This window comes from Coregonus lavaretus (genome assembly GCF_964263955.1).
Source record: "Coregonus lavaretus genome assembly, chromosome: 20".
Taxonomy (NCBI): Eukaryota; Metazoa; Chordata; class Actinopteri; order Salmoniformes; family Salmonidae; genus Coregonus; species Coregonus lavaretus.
This window is the reverse complement of record NC_140007.1, coordinates 29,706,619-29,722,387: the sequence shown is the minus strand read 5'-3', so window position 1 is coordinate 29,722,387 and position 15,769 is coordinate 29,706,619. Positions and strand designations below refer to the sequence as shown.

At 43.1% G+C, this 15,769-nt stretch overlaps 1 pseudogene across 1 annotated transcript in view; it reads left to right on the top strand.

Annotated features, from left to right (window-relative positions):
- Window positions 1-13,256: 13,256 nt before the first annotated feature.
- The window catches only part of LOC311148108 (monocarboxylate transporter 2-like), a 4,185-nt pseudogene continuing 1,672 nt past the window's right edge, over window positions 13,257-15,769 (top strand). Inside the window, exons 1-3 of the transcript XR_014615638.1 lie at window positions 13,257-13,364; window positions 15,146-15,380; window positions 15,621-15,764. The product of XR_014615638.1 is annotated as a monocarboxylate transporter 2-like (transcript). The remainder of the gene's footprint in view (window positions 13,365-15,145; window positions 15,381-15,620; window positions 15,765-15,769) is intronic.

The window sequence follows — 15,769 nt, the reverse complement described above, 5'->3', positions numbered from 1 at the left end:
CTCCATAAAGGGTCCAGCATGCCCACTCGGGGTCGATGCCCTATCACACAGATGGCCAAAGGGGCTTGCAGCATGCGTTTAATTTACATTTACATTTATATTTAAGTCATTTAGCAGACGCTCTTATCCAGAGCGACTTACAAAATGATGCATTCAACTTAGGATAGCCAGTGGGGGAGGGTGTAGAAGGATTACTGTTATACTATTCCAGGTATTCCTTAAAGAGGTAGGGTTTCAAGTGTCTCCGGAAGGTGGTCAGTGACTCCGCTGTCCTGGCATTGTGGGGGAGCTTGTTCCACCATTGGGGTGCCAGAGCAGTGAATAGCTTTGACTGGGCTGAGCGGGAACTGTGCTTCCGTAGAAGTAGGGGGGCTAGCAGGCCAGAGGTGGATGAACGTAGTGCCCTCGTTTGGGTGTAGGGTCTGATCAGAGCCTGAAGGTAAGGAGGTGCCGTTCCCCTCACAGCTCCGTAGGCAAACACCATGGTTTTGTAGTAGATGCGAGCTTCAACTAGAAGCCAGTGGAGTGTGCGGAGGAGCGGGGTGACATGAGAGAACTTGGGACACCAGAACTTGAACACCAGACGGGCTGCAGCGTTCTGGATAAGTTGTAGGGGTTTACTGGCACAGGCAAGGAGCCCAGCCAACAGCGAGTTGCAGTAATCCAGACGGGAGATGACAAGTGCCTGGATTAGGACCTGTGCCGCTTTCTGTGTAAGGTAGGGTCATACTCTGCGAATGTTGTAGAGCATGAACCTGCAGGATCGGGTCACCGCTTTGATGTTAGTTTCCACCAATTCCCTTGCTCTCTCAGGTATTGAGGAAGATCAGTCACGAGAGCGTGTCATTTCTACTTGTTGCTCCACATTGGCCACAGCATCACTGGTTTTCAGACCTTGTACAGCTGACAACCTCCCAACCATGGGAACTCCCTCTTCGAGCAGACCTCCTGTCACAAGTGAATTGCAAGCTTTGGCACCCCAAACCCAGCATACTGAAGTTGTTGGTGTGGCCCCTGAATGTGACCGCCTTGTAGCTGCAGGGTTGCCCTCCTTGGTAATTGATACAATTCAGGCAGCCAGGGTATCCTCTACGCAAACCCTGTATTCCTACAAGTGAAATGTGTTCAGGAAGGTCTAAGGCACTGCATCGCAGTGCTAACTGTGCCACTAGAGATCCTGGTTCGAATCCAGGCTCTGTCGCAGCCGGCCGCGACCGGGAGACTCATGGGCGGCGCACAATTGGCCCAGCGTCGTCCAGGGTAGGGGAGGGAATGGCCGGCAGGGATGTAGCTCAGTTGATAGAGCATGGCGTTTGCAACGCCAGGGTTGTGGGTTCGATTCCCACGGGGGGCCAGTATAAAAAAAAAAAATGTATTCACTAACTGTAAGTCGCTCTGGATAAGAGCGTCTGCTAAAAATGTAAAATGTAAATGTAAATGTACAAATGTGCAGAAAAAATGCCAGGCCGCGCAGAGACGCAAGAGATTGAACTTCACTGAGTTCGCCCCATTAGTTTTCACTATAGTATAGATCAAAGATTTTTCTGTGATTTAATCAATATTATATCAGCCCCTTTTCAATGCAACAAACCAAAGCAAATCTATTTTTGCAAGATTGAGTCTGTGATTTTGTTGTAGGCAGAGCCAGAGGGCAACGGTTTAGAATTCTATTGGCTGGGGTAGCCCACCAGTGGTCTTTCAATCACCCATGAGCGAATGCGCTTTTCAGATCAGTTCAGATCAGAGCGCAGAGCCGCACGTGTGCACATTTGTTGATATTCTTTGCTAGTTAGCGAGTTATTAATCAATCAAATGTTATTTATAAAGCCCTTTTTACATCAGCAGATGTCACAAAGTGCTTTACAGAAGCCCAGCCTAAAACCCCAAACAGCAAGCAATGCAGATGTAGAAGCACGGTGGCTAGGAAAAACTCCCTAGAAAGGCAGAAACCTAGGAAGAAACTTAGAGAGGAACCAGGCTCTGAGGGGTGGCCAGTCCCCTTCTGGCTGTGCCGGGTGGAGATTATAACAGTACATGGCCATTAAGGCCAGATTTTTCTCCAAGATGTTAAAACGTTCATAGATGACCAGCAGGGTCAAATAATAATCACAGTGGTTGTAGAGGTTGCAACAGGTCAATACATCAGGAGTAAATGTCACTTGGCTTTTCATAGCCGGGCATTTAGAGGTTGAAATAGCAGGTGCGGTAGAGAGAGAGAGAGTTTAAAACAGCAGGTCTGGGACAAGGTAGCACGTCCGATGAACAGGTCAGATTTCCATAGGCAGAAGAGTGGAAACTGGAGCAGCAGCACGACCAGGTGGACAGGGGACAGCAAGGAGTCATCAGGCCAGATAGTCCTGAGGCATGGTCCTAGGGCTCAGGTCCTCTGGATGGGAGGGAGAGATGTTTAGCCCAGTTAAAGATAAGTATAGGTCAACAATGGGGAGTTACTGCTTCCTACAAGAGCAAAAAACGTGTATGCTACATTTCAAGCTGTCTTTGAAAAGCCACTCAGGTAAAAAGCGTATGTCTTTATTAAAGGGGCAGTGTTGTATTTTGAGACAGGCTTGAATATGCAAATAAGCCAATAGACAGAGGAGTAGCCTACATTGTAGCCTACTCTGTATGGTAATAATAATTAATACAATACAATGCAATTTACAGTCACCTATTTGGCCCATGGTGTTACAGACCAAGTAAAAAAGTATTATTTAATGTCAAGCCCTTCATAATGTAAAAAACGTTTTTAAAAGTCTCATGCAATTTAGGTCTGCATTGAACACCACATATAGGCTACTGTAGGCTATATCATATAAATCAAAAGCTATTTCCATGTGAAAATGTTATGGGATTTGCTCCATTGGTTTTGTTGGTAGGCCTACATTTTGCTCAAATAACCGCAATAGCCTATTGGCTACTGTCTAAAATTGTAATGGTACAGCCTCAGTGTTCACTGTAAACGTGCGCCGGAAGTTGCACAAAATTCTCACAATGTTCAAGTTTCTGCTCACAAGACCAAAAAATTGCTCAGTGCCCCCAAGAATATGAGGGAACATTGCCTCTGAGACCACAATTTGAGCCCGTCTTCACTTGAGCTATGTGAGCTCTCAGTCAAGACTGCCTTTCTACTGGCCATTGTTTCAGCCAAGGATGTTGTAGAATTACATGCACTTTCTACCCATCCTTCATGCCTCACTTTAGCAGAAGATGGATCTAAGGCAGTGCTTCGGCCAAATCCAGCAATCTTACCTAAGGTGCTTTCATCATCACATGCTAACCAGCCCTTAATCATAGCGGCATTTCACCCGCTTCCAGAGACTGGCACATTGGATATTTACTGTTTCTTTGTAATCAGTTACATGTAACGCATTGCATGTAATCAGTTACTACCCAACCCTGGTGGCGTGACTGTAAACATCTTTGATATTAAGCATCTCAATCACATCGGGTGAAGGGGAAGGAGTTCCTATAGGTCGTTTGGCGACCTGTTACGCTGCTCAGAGAACCAAGGTTACATCTGTAACCCACGTGATGTGAGTGAATTCCCAATCACCTGTTGATTGAAACCAAAGAGGAAGAGGCGAAGGGAGAGGTTTCACTCTCGCCCAAATCTGTCCAAATTAAACCCAATGCATTTCTTATTTAAGCTTGTCGCCTGTCTTCCCGCCTTGGGATAACGACTCCCACTGTTAGGGCAGAGGAATAAGCATCTCGTCATTATATACAGATCTCTGTTGAAACCCAAACCACCAACAGCGGTGTAACTCACCTTTCCAACAAGTCAGTTTGCCAACTTTCTGCCCTGCTACAGCTGCCCCGGTCAACTGTAAGTGCTGTTATTGTGAAGTGGAAAGTGTAGGAGCAACAACAGCTCAGCCGCAAAGTGGTAGGCCACACAAGCTCACAGAACGGGACCGGCGAGTGCTGAAACGCGTAGCGCGTAAACATCGTCTGTCCTCGGTAGCAATACTCACTACCGAGTTCCAAACTGCCTCTGGAAGCAATGTTAGCACAAGAACTGTTAGTCGGGAGCTTCATGAAATGGGTTTCCATGGCCGAGCAGCCGCACACAAGCCTAAGATCACCATGCGCAATGCCAAGCATCGGCTTGAGTGGTGTAAAGCAGTTCTCTGGAGTGATGAATCACGCTTCACCATCTGGCAGTCCGACGGACAAATCTGGGTTTGGTGGATGCCAGGAGAACGCTACCTGCTCCAATGCATAGCGCCAACTGTAAAGTTTGGTGGAAGAGGAATAATGGTCTGGGGCTGTTTTTCATGGTTCAGGCTAGGCCCCTTAGTTCCAGTGAAGGGAAATCTTAATGCTACAGCATACAATTACATTCTAGACGATTCTGTGCTTCCAACTTTGTGGCAACATTTTGGGGAAGGCCCTTTCATGTTTCAGCATGACAATGCCCCCGTGTACAAAGCAAGGTCCATACAGAAATGTTTTGTCGGGATCGGTGTGGAAGAACTTGACTAGCCTGCACAGAGCCTTGACCTCAACTCCATTGAACACCTATGGGATTAATTGGAACGCCGACTGGGAGCCAGGCCTAATCGCCCAACATCAGGGTCCAACTTCACTAATGCTCTTGTGGTTGAATGGAAGCAAGTCCCCGCAGCAATGTTCCAACATCTAGTGGAAAGCCTTCCCAGAAGAGTGGAGGCTGTTATAGCAGCAAAGGGGGGACCAACTCCATATTAATGCCCATGATTTTGGAATGAGATGTTCGACAAGCAGATGTCCACATACTTTTGGTCATGTAGTGTATTAACAGCGGCATCTCGCCGATTAGGGTGTTACATTTTCCAGGTAAAAATATATTTTGTTCGAAACAAGCTGTTCATTTACTTACTACTCTGCCCCTCAGTGACTGCCAGCAGCGGCAGCTCCGCCTCCATGGGCGGCCAGGCCGTACGAACATTGCTTGGCTTGTCTTGCCAGCTATTTGCTATGAGGGGGAACTGCCCTAATGAAATCGCATAATTTCATAGCATAAATTATAACAGCACAAAGTAAATGGACTGTCCTGGGGTGCTCAAATGTGCGCTCAGTCAGAACGTCTGGGTCTGCTCTAGTCTCCTCCCAATGAATCTCTCGCGCCAGACGGCTGGCTTACTTCCGCACATAAGACTAGAACTGCTCTATCAGGTACAGATGGAGCTAAAGCAAAAAGCAAATTGTAATTAACTTGTAAATAAATAATCAGAACAGTCATGGGAGCCTGGGACCTGATAAACTGGACAACTACATCCAACAAGGACAGAGGGATACACTAGCTAGAACCTTCTCATCTCGGCTCTGGTAGGACAAAAAGCAAGGCCAATTTTGTTTCCCCCGATGTTGTTCATGAGATTTTACTGTAGGTGACAGGGCGACATGTTGTGTGGACTAAAACAGCATAAAACCAGGTGTATCACAAAGCATGATCAAATTAATTAGCCAACTACAGTAATTTGGAGAAACATTGAGCAATAGTTTGGTAGATTTTTAGGAGAAATAAGTAGCTAGCTAGCTAGCTATAACTAATATCTGACTAACTCGGAAATATGAAGTTATTTCAGAATGAACGTTACCTGGCTAGTGCATTATGCTTTGTGACATTATGTTAGCTAACTATCCCCAGTTAGATTATGTGTTTTCACTTATTGTATCCTCCCTGGTTTCCACTGGTTACCACAGCCACAAAGTCAAAATGGGCTATATCTGAAAAATTTATGAAAACTAACATTAGCTTTTTGGTCTTAATTTATGGTTAGGGTAAGGCATAAGGTTAGCAGTGTGGTTAATGTTAGGGTTAAGGTTATGTTTAAAATCACATTTTAAGAAGATAAATGGAAAAAATAGGCAGTCTTTATGACTTTGCAGCTGTGGTAACTACTGATTACTGTTCTCCCTAGAGCACTTGTTTGTTCATGAGCTGGCTGCTCATTCTCAATAGTATAATCTAATCTGTTCAAAACAGTGGCAGCATGTGCAGAAGTAGTGATTCGGTTTTTGACATGCAAAAGTAAAATAGGTGTATTTATGCTGTTGTTCAAATGCACAGATCACTTTATATATCTTCACAAAGAAACTACTGGTAGTTCAAAAACTTGGCATCATATTTCTGTTATGCTCCTTTGTTGACAACGCCAACCACCTCGTGCCCTGGGTATTCAGCCAATCAGTGGCCGCCGCTGCATAGTAAATATAAATCCGGGACACTCAAATTAGTATGATATGTTGCATTTGGTATAGTTGCATAAGACAGAAGGTTACTTAAGGCAAAAACTTTAGCATTTTATATAATTAGCCACATTGCAACTACTTAGCATGTTAGCTAACCCTTCACCTAACCCTAACCTTAACCCTTTAACCTAACTCCTAACCTTAACTGTAACCTTAACCCTTTAACCTAACTGCTAACCCTAACGCTAACCTTAACCCTAACCTTAATCCCTAGTCTAGCTAACGTTAGCCACCTAGATAACATTAGCCACCTAGCTAACGTTTGCCACAACAAATTGCAATTCGTAACATATCATACGAATTGTAGTTCTTAACAAATCCTATGAAATGGACGATGGACATCCACAAATTAATACATAACATACAAAACGTAACATATCACACTCAATGGAGTGTCTCGGATTTATGTACAGAATAATGACAAATGCCTGAGACCAGGTTGGATGGTCGACCGACCTCTCTAACAGTGGAAATACATGTTTGCAAAGGCAGAAGGCAGGCGGGAGGAGACAAGATCAGGTGGGAACATTCTAGCCAATTATCTTTTGTAGAAAACATATCAATACATTCGTGCCAGGACAACAACCTCTCCCTCAACGTCAGCAAGACAAAGGAGCTGATCGTGGACTACAGGAAACCGAGGGCCAAGCACGAAGGGGGCTGTAGTGGAGGGGGTCGAGACCTTTGAGTTCCTTGGTGTCCACATCACTAAGGAATTAACGTGGTCCACACACAGAAACACAGTCGTGAAGAAGGCCCGACAACGCCTCTTCCCCCTCAGGAAGCTGAAAAGATTTGACATGGGCCCTCAGATCCTCAAAAGGTTATACAGCTGCAAAATTGAGAGCATCTTGACTGGCTGCATCAATTAATTCAACAATTTATGGGGCTTTGTTGTTTCATCGCCCCCAACATGTTATGTGGAAATGCACTGTAACTTTTCCCCTGCCGGCTGTCTAGCCTATGAGAAAAGGACATGGAGAAAAAAATATGAATGTTTGGAGTTCTGTCAATGATTTGTGTGTGTGAACCACCCGTCATTTTTTGGATTACTACATGGTTTTACGCAACAAGCCTGCGTTTTTTGACATGTAGACAACGCCACGCACATCTACATAAAAATCCCTTGTCTCTCATGAATGTTGAATAAAATTATACTGAACAAAAATATAAAAAGCAACAATTTCAAATACATATATATATATATATTTTAGGGGGTAGATCAGCTTTAATATTGCAGAGAGATTGTAACTTCCATCAATGTAATTGCCTGCATCACTTCCAATCCCCCATTTGTTTTTTATTTTTATTTTTTCTCGCATATATACACATGTATACAGTGAGGGAAAAAGGTATTTGATCCCCTGCTGATTTTGTACGTTTGCCCACTGACAAAGAAATGATCAGTCTATAATTTTAATGGTAGGTTTATTTGAACAGTGAGAGACAGAATAACAGCAAAAAAATCCAGAAAAACGCATGTCAAAAATGTTATAAATTGATTTGCATTTTAATGAGGGAAATAAGTATTTGACCCCCTCTCAGTCAGAAAGATTTCTGACTCCCAGGTGTCTTTTATACAGGTAACGAGCTGAGATTAGGAGCACACTCTCAGCTTGTTACCTGTATAAAAGACACCTGTCCACAGAAGCAATCAATAAGATTCCAAACTCTCCACCATGGCCAAGACCAAAGAGCTCTCCAAGGATGTCAGGGACAAGATTGTAGACCTACACAAGGCTGGAATGGGCTACAAGACCATCGCCAAGCAGCTTGGTGAGAAGGTGACAACAGTTGGTGCGATTATTCACAAATGGAAGAAACACAAAAGAACTGTCAATCTCCCTCAGCCTGGGGCTCCATGCAAGATCTCACCTCGTGGAGTTGCAATGATCATGAGAACGGTGAGGAATAAGCCCAGAACTACACGGGAGGATCTTGTCAATGATCTCAAGGCAGCTGGGACCATAGTCACCAAGAAAACAATTGGTAACACACTACGCCGTGAAGGACTGAAATCCTGCAGCGCCCGCAAGGTCCCCCTGCTCTAGAAAGCACATATACAGGGCCGCCTGAAGTTTACAAATGAACATCTGAATGATTCAGAGGAGAACTGGGTGAAAGTGTTGTGGTCAGATGAGACCAAAATCGAGCTCTTTGGCATCAACTCAACTCGCCGTGTTTGGATGAGGAGGAATGCTTCCTGTGACCCCAAGAACACCATCCCCACCGTCAAACATGGAGGTGGAAACATTATGCTTTGGGGGTGTTTTTCTGCTAAGTGGACAGGACAACTTCACCGCATCAAAAGGACGATGGACGGGGCCATGTACCGTCAAATCTTGGGTGAGAACCTCCTTCCCTCAGCCAGGGCATTGAAAATGGGTCGTGGATGGGTATTCCAGCATGACAATGACCCAAAACACACGGCGAAGGCAACAAAGGAGTGGCTCAAGAAGAAGCACATTAAGGTCCTGGAGTGGCCTAGCCAGTCTCCAGACCTTAATCCCATAGAAAATCTGTGGAGGGAGCTGAAGGTTCGAGTTGCCAAACGTCAGGCTCAAAACCTTAATGACTTGGAGAAGATCTGCAAAGAGGAGTGGGACAAAATCCCTCCTGAGATGTGTGCAAACCTGGTGGCCAACTACAAGAAACGTCTGCCCTCTGTGATTGCCAACAAGGGTTTTGCCACCAAGTACTAAGTCATGTTTTGCAGAGGGGTCAAATACATATTTCCCTCATTAAAACGAAAATCAATTTATAACATTTTTGACATGCGTTTTTCTGGATTTATTTGTTGATATTCTGTCTCTCACTGTTCAAATAAACCTACCATTAAAATTATAGACTGATCATGTCTTTGTCAGTGGGCAAACGTACAAAAACAGCAGGGGATCAAATACTTGTTTCCCCTCACTGTACATATACACATACATAAACATATATACAGTGGGGAGAACAAGTACACTGCCGATTTTGCAGGTTTTCCTACTTACAAAGCATATAGAGGTGACATAAGTATTTGATACATCAGAAAAGCAGAACTTAATATTTGGTACAGAAACCTTTGTTTGCAATTACAGAGATCATACATTTCCTGTAGGTCTTGACCAGGTTTGCACACACTGCAGCAGGGATTTTGGCCCACTCCTCCATACAGACCTTCTCCAGATCCTTCAGGTTTCGGGGCTGTCGCTGGGCAATACGGACTTTCAGCTCCCTCCAAAGATTTTCTATTGGGTTCAGGTCTGGAGACTGGCTAGGCCACTCCAGGACCTTGAGATGCTTCTTACGGAGCCACTCCTTAGTTGCCCTGGCTGTGTGTTTCGGGTCATTGTCATGCTGGAAGACCCAGCCACGACCCATCTTCAATGCTCTTACTGAGGGAAGATCTCGCGATACATGGCCCCATCCATCCTCCCCTCAATACGGTGCAGTCGTCCTGTCCCCTTTGCAGAAAAGCATCCCCAAAGAATGATGTTTCCACCTCCATGCTTCACGGTTGGGATGGTGTTCTTGGGGTTGTACTCATCCTTCTTCTTCCTCCAAACATGGCGAGTGGAGTTTAGACCAAAAAGCTATATTTTTGTCTCATCAGACCACATGACCTACTCCCATTCCTCCTCTGGATCATCCAGATGGTCATTGGCAAACTTCAGACGGGCCTGGACATGCGCTGGCTTGAGCAGGGGGACCTTGCGTGCGCTGCAGGATTTTAATCCATGACGGCGTAGTGTGTTACTAATGGTTTTCTTTGAGACTGTGGTCCCAGCTCTCTTCAGGTCATTGACCAGGTCCTGCCGTGTAGTTCTAGGCTGATCCCTCACCTTCCTCATGATCATTGATGCCCCACAAGGTGAGATCTTGCATGGAGCCCCAGACCGAGGGTGATTGACCGTCATCTTGAACTTCTTCCATTTTCTAATAATTGCGCCAACAGTTGTTGCCTTCTCACCAAGCTGCTTGCCTATTGTCCTGTAGCCCATCCCAGCCTTGTGCAGGTCTTATCCCTGATGTCCTTACACAGCTCTCTGGTCTTTGCCATTGTGGAGAGGTTGGCGTCTGTTTGATTGAGTGTGTGGACAGGTGTCTTTTATACAGGTAACGAGTTCAAACAGGTGCAGTTAATACAGGTAATGAGTGGAGAACAGGAGGCCTTCTTAAAGAAAAACTAACAGGTCTATGAGAGCCAGAATTCTTACTGGTTGGTAGGTGATCAAATACTTATGTCATGCAATAAAATGCAAATTAATTACTTAAAAATCATACAATGTGATTTTCTGGATTTTTGTTTTAGATTCCGTCTCTCACAGTTGAAGTGTACCTATGATAACAATTACAGACCTCTAAATGCTTTGTAAGTAGGAAAACCTGCAAAATCGGCAGTGTATCAAATACTTGTTCTCCCCCACTGTATATATACTGAGATCATGTGACAGATCATGTGACACTTAGATTGCACACAGGTGGACTTTATTTAACTAATTATGTGACGTCTGAAGGTAATTGGTTGCACCAGATCTTATTTAGGGGCTTCATAGCAAAGGGGGTGAATACATATGCACGCACCAATTTTCCGTTATTAATTTTTTAGAATTATTTGAAACAAGTAATTTTTTTCATTTCACTTCACTAATTTGGACTATTTTGTGTATGTCCATGACATGAAATCCAAATAAAAATCCATTTAAATTACAGGTTGTAATGCAAAAAAATTGGAAAAACGCCAAGGGGGATGAATACTTTTGCAAAGCACTGTACGTGTGTGTGTGTGTGGATGTGTGTGTGTGTGTGTGTGTGTGTTGTATTCACCAACCACTCTCAGATATATTCTATCTACCTATTCATTTTACCCAGTTCAGTGTGTTTATTGAAAACCCATTCTCATTTGCAACAATAGCCTGGGAAGTGTTGCAGTGGTGCAAAATAATGATGAAGGTGGGAAGACCCTCCATTGCGCACTCATTCTCATTCTGACAAAATAGAAAAGAGTACAGTCCCACAGGTACCAGCTGGAGATGTTGTTCATGTTCTAGCTGAGGCTATACTAACTCCAGTAAAATAGTCAAGCCACAGTAAGGAGAGTCTGGAAGCTAGGATAACTTCATTAGTACAATAGTTGTAGCCCTCAGTGGTTTTGAATGGGCATTCTTGCACTTATCAAGCATTTCACAATCAGACAATCTAATTATCCCCTCATATACAGTGCCTTCAGAAAGTATTCACACCGCTTGACTTTTCCCACATTTTGTTGTGTTACAAAGTGGGATTAAAATTGATTTTTTTTTGTCAATGATCTACACAAAATACTCTGTAATGTCAAAGTGGAAAAATTCTAACATTTGTAAAAAAAAAAAGAAGGAAAAAAAAGAAAAAAGTTATATTAATTAGATAAGTATTCAACCCCCTGAGTCAATATGTTAGAATTACCTTTCTGGGTAAATCTCTAAGAGTTTTGAACACTTGGATTATTCTTAATTTTTTTTTCAAGCACTGTCAAGTTGGTTGTTGATCATTGCTAGACAGCCATTTTCAAGTCTTGCCATAGATTTTCAAAATGATTTAAGTCAAAACTATAACTAGGCCACTCAGGAACATGCAATGTCGTCTTGGTAAGCAACTCCAGTGTATATTTGGCCTTGTGTTTTAGGTAATTGTCCTGCTGAATGATGAATTTGTCTCCCACTGTCTGTTGGAAAGCAGACTGAACCAGGTTTTCCTCTAGAATTTTATTCAATTTCTTTTTATCCTAAAAAAACTTTAGCAGTATGCTTAGGGTCATTGTCCTGCTGGAAGGTGAACCTCCGTCCCAGTCTCAAATGTCTGGAAGACTGAAACAGGTTTCCCTCAAGAATTTCCCTGTATTCAGCGCCATCCATCATTCCTTCAATTCTGATCAATTTCCCAGTCCCTGCTGATGAAAAACTCAGGGTGATGACTATTTTGTGTATGTCCATTACATGAAATCCAAATATAAATCCATTTAAATTACAGTTTGTAATGCAACAAAATTGGAAAAACACCAAGGGGGTTGAATACTTTTGCAAGGCACTGTACCAATAGGTGCCCTTCTTTGCAAGGCATTGGAAAACCTCTCTGGTCTTTGTGTTTGAATCTGTGTTTGAAATTCACTGCTCGACTGAGGGACCTTACAGATAATTGTATGTGTGGGGTAGAGAGATGAGGTATTCATTCAAAAATCATGTTAAACACTGTTATTGCACACATAGTCCATGCAACTTATTATGTGATTTTTACTTATTATGCCATTATGCCATTGTGGAGAGGTTGGCGTCTGTTTTGATTGAGTGTGTGGACAGGTGTCTTTTATACAGGTAACGAGTTCAAACAGGTGCAGTTAATACAGGTAATGAGTGGAGAACAGGAGGCCTTCTTAAAGAAAAACTAACAGGTCTATGAGAGCCAGAATTCTTACTGGTTGGTAGGTGATCAAATACTTATGTCATGCAATAAAATGCAAATGAATTACTTAAAAATCATACAATGTGATTTTCTGGATTTTTGTTTTAGATTCCGTCTCTCACAGTTGAAGTGTACCTATGATAAAAATTACAGACCTCTACATGCTTTGTAAGTAGGAAACCTGCAAAATCGGCAGTGTATCAAATACTTGTCCTCCCCACTGTAGCTGTGGAAAGCAACCAAGGAGAGCAAATATTGGAGATTTCAAATCTTAGAACAGAAGGGAAAGGCTTCCATTCTTACTGATAGATGACTTCAGAGCTGTTCAAGATGTACACAAATCTGCCATGTCAGTGTGTTTGAGGCCAACACATGCAGCCCACATATATTGCATTATTTTATTTTAGCTTGATTTTGGTTATTTTCACAACTTTAATTTTATTTATATCAAATTTGTTTTTGTTCCCCAGTATTATTGTTGTACAAAAGTGCCACGAAAGCTGGTCTCTGTGATTCTGACTGGCCTGAAACGCCCCCTCCTCCCTCCCACCATGACAAAACCCCTGATAAGATGGTGATCAATATTTGGAATGGGCGGCACCAAGGTGATGAAGACACAACTTTTGCTTCGAGGGATATCTATGAAACATAGTCAAAGGAGAGAAACGGAGCTAACACATCTGAATTCTATTGCACTAAAAGAGGTAAGCTGACACTTAAACTATCTGATGAATATATATTTCATTATGATGATAATGAGGTAAAGCGTAAAACACGTATGATATGACTAAAACTTGATACATAGTAATGAATGCATGCAATGCCATAAGAGTAAGGATAAGTCAAGTCTAACAATACCACACAATACAGTGGGGGAAAAAAGTATTTAGTCAGCCACCAATTGTGCAAGTTCTCCAACTTAAAAAGATGAGAGAGGCCTGTAATTTTCATCATAGGTACACGTCAACTATGCAGACAAATTGAGAGAGAAAAAATCCAGAAAATCACATTGTAGGATTTTTAATGAATTTATTTGCAAATTATGGTGGAAAATAAGTATTTGGTCACCTACAAACAAGCAAGATTTCTGGCTCTCACAGACCTGTAACTTCTTCTTTAAGAGGCTCCTCTGTCCTCCACTCATTACCTGTATTAATGGCACCTGTTTGAACTTGTTATCAGTACAAAAGACACCTGTCCACAACCTCAAACAGTCACACTCCAAACTCCACTATGGCCAAGACCAAAGAGCTGTCAAAGGACACCAGAAACAAAATTGTAGACCTGCACCAGGCTGGGAAGACTGAATCTGCTATAGGTAAGCAGCTTGGTTTGAAGAAATCAACTGTGGGAGCAATTATTAGGAAATGGAAGACATACAAGACTACTGATAATCTCCCTCGATCTGGGGCTCCACGCAAGATCTCACCTTGTGGGGTCAAAATGATCACAAGTCCTGCAGTGCAAGACGTGTCCCCCTGCTTAAGCTAGTACATGTCCAGGCCCGTCTGAAGTTTGGTAGAGTGCATTTGGATGATCCAGAAGAGGATTGGGAGAATGTCATATGAAACCAAAATAGAACTTTTTGGTAAAAACTCAACTCGTCGTGTTTGGAGGACAAAGAATGCTGAGTTGCATCCAAAGAACACCATACCTACTGTGAAGCATGGGGATGGAAACATCATGCTTTGGGGCTGTTTTTCTGCAAAGGGACGAGGACGACTGATCCGTGTAAAGGAAAGAATGAATGGGGCCATGTATCGTGAGATTTTGAGTGAAAACCTCCTTCCATCAGCAAGGGCATTGAAGATGAAACGTGGCTGGGTCTTTCAGCATGACAATGATCCCAAACACACCGCCCGGGCAACGAAGGAGTGGCTTCGTAAGAAGCATTTCAAGGTCCTGGAGTGGCCTAGCCAGTCTCCAGATCTCAACCCCATAGAAAATCTTTGGAGGGAGTTGAAAGTCCGTGTTGCCCAGCGACAGCCCCAAAACATCACTGCTCTAGAGGAGATCTGCATGGAGGAATGGGCCAAAATACCAGCAACAGTGTGTGAAAACCTTGTGAAGACTTACAGAAAACGTTTGACCTGTGTCATTGCCAACAAAGGGTATATAACAAAGTATTGAGAAACTTTTGTTATTGACCAAATACTTATTTTCCACCATAATTTGCAAATAAATTCATTAAAAATCCTACAATGTGATTTTTCTAATTTTGTCTGTCATAGTTCACGTGTACCTATGATGAAAGTTACAGGCCTCTCTCATCTTTTTAAGTGGGAGAACTTGCACAATTGGTGGCTGACTAAATACTTTTTTCCCCCACTGTACATGTAATGACAGGAGTTAGGAAGGACTGTACATTTTCTCTGCTTTTGTTGAATGTTAAAATCACTGTGACAGTGATCTATCATTCAGTTAACTTCTTTTGAACCAAGTTGCAACTGGTTATTTTAGACAAAGATATCCTGTTTTTGTACAGCCCAGCCACTAACTCACCATGCCCCCTGCGGCCAGCACTAACCTGGGGTACACCCCACCAGATGGAGGCTGGGGCTGGGCTGTGGTCTTTGGTGCCTTCATTTCCATCGGGTTTTCCTATGCCTTCCCCAAATCTCTCACCATCTACTTCAAGGAGATTCAGAAGTACTTCAGTGTCTCCTACAGTGAGATTGCATGGGTGTCCTCAATCATGCTGGCTGCCATGTACGCAGGAGGTAAGTGTACACTGTGTGTGTATGTCATGGCTTATGGGGTATCACGATATGCCAATAGGAATGTTATTTGTCCAACACACACTTTGGGCTAATTTCCCAGAGATTCTCCATTTAGCATTCTTTTTAGTCCAAGGCTAGGTTCTATGTCTGTTAAACTGTCCCGTTGTGTAAATAAAGGCAACAGCCACTGAAAGGTAATGATATGTGAATATAGTACTTTTCCTCTCGTTATCTTTGCAGGTCCAGTGAGCAGTATACTGGTCAACCGCTATGGTAGCCGACCTGTGGTTATCCTTGGTGGGCTCATGGTTGGGGCATCTATGGTTGCTGCTTCCTTTGGCACTACGATTATACATCTGTATTTATTAGTTGGAGTCATTGGAGGTATT